Here is a 1,513-nt window from a genome sequence, read left to right on the forward strand (position 1 = left end):
GACAATCTCCTGAAGAACCTAAAATTCTTTCTTCTGCTGACTGCACAGACTGTGATAATAGAAAATGTAATAGATCCAAGACTGAATTTGTTTGACTATTTGCTCACAGTCATTCTTGTTTTACAAAAGAATCGAGTGCTCTGTTCATTTCAGTTTAAAGGGGTTGTCCCATAACGACAATGTATCCCTTATCCACAGGAGGGAGTAAAATGTCTGATCGTCAGTTTTCCAACGACTGGGGCACCCACTGATCACGAGAACAGGGTCCCCGTTTGACTGTAGTGGCGGTCATGTATGCTCTCTGCTGCTCCATTTGGCTCTGTGGGGCTGCCAAGTGGCGAGGGCCCTAGCGGTTGGACCCCCACTGATTAGACACTCATCCACTATCCTGTCGCTAGGGAATAGGTTGTCATAATGGGACAATCCCTTCAGGCCTCATGCACACGACTGTATGTATTTTGCAGTTTTGCAAACTGCAGATTCGCAAAATATGGATGGATCTGTGGTCTGCAACTAATATAGGACATGTTCTATTATTTGCAGAATGGACATATGGATAGACATATGGCACATGAATGCCGCAGCCTCTTCAAACTTCTGATTAACTGGGTGCTGGGAGTCAGACCCCTGCTGTTCTGATATTGATGGCCTATCCTGAGGACAGGTCATTCATATCCTGAAACTGTACAACCCTTTTAAGGCCTCATGCTGTACAGGTACCCTGTGTGCACCATACAGCTCGCTATTTAACCACATCAGCACCACAGACATACATGTACGGCGGAAATGCGGGGTTTAAAATGGCTCACATTAATGAGTGTGGTGGGCACCATAGCCACTGGGTTTCTATTGTGTGCAAAGTTGTTATTCCAGGAAAATACCTTGCATTGACATAAGTATTCTACAGTCCCTTTACTCGGTACTTAGTTGAAGCACCTTTGGCAGTGATTACAGTCTTCAATCTTCTTAGTTATGATGTCACAAGGTTTGCACACCTGGATTTTGAGATCTTTTGCTATTCTTCTCTGCAGATCCTCTCAAGCTCTGTTAGGTTGGATGGGGACCATCAGTGGACAGCCTTTTTTAGGTCTCTCCAGAGATATTTGATTGGGTTCAAGTCAGGGTTCTGGCCGGACCACTCAAGGACATTCACAGAGTTGTCCCAAATGGCTCCTTTACAATGCTTGGTGGAGAAGATAATTGTTGAGAATGGAAGAATTCCTTCCTGACAATCACCTGTTCGTCAGTGGAGGTGATCCCTTCCATTGTATGGGGAGGTGCGGACGCTAATGCCATAGCTCATCCCCAGAGTTATTGTTTGTGGACAGCAGAGTGCTGTTTAGACAGCAAGATCTGCTGCCCACAAATGATAACATAGGTGACCAAACCAACTACCCGTATTTATTACCCGATGAACAAGCATTCTGCTCGTTCATTGGGTAATTGACAACACCTTTAAATGGGCCAATTATTGCTAACGATTGATCTTATGAATGTTCTTTAGTGATAATCT

This window comes from Bufo bufo, chromosome 1 (assembly GCF_905171765.1).
Source record: "Bufo bufo chromosome 1, aBufBuf1.1, whole genome shotgun sequence".
Lineage (NCBI taxonomy): Eukaryota > Metazoa > Chordata > Amphibia > Anura > Bufonidae > Bufo > Bufo bufo.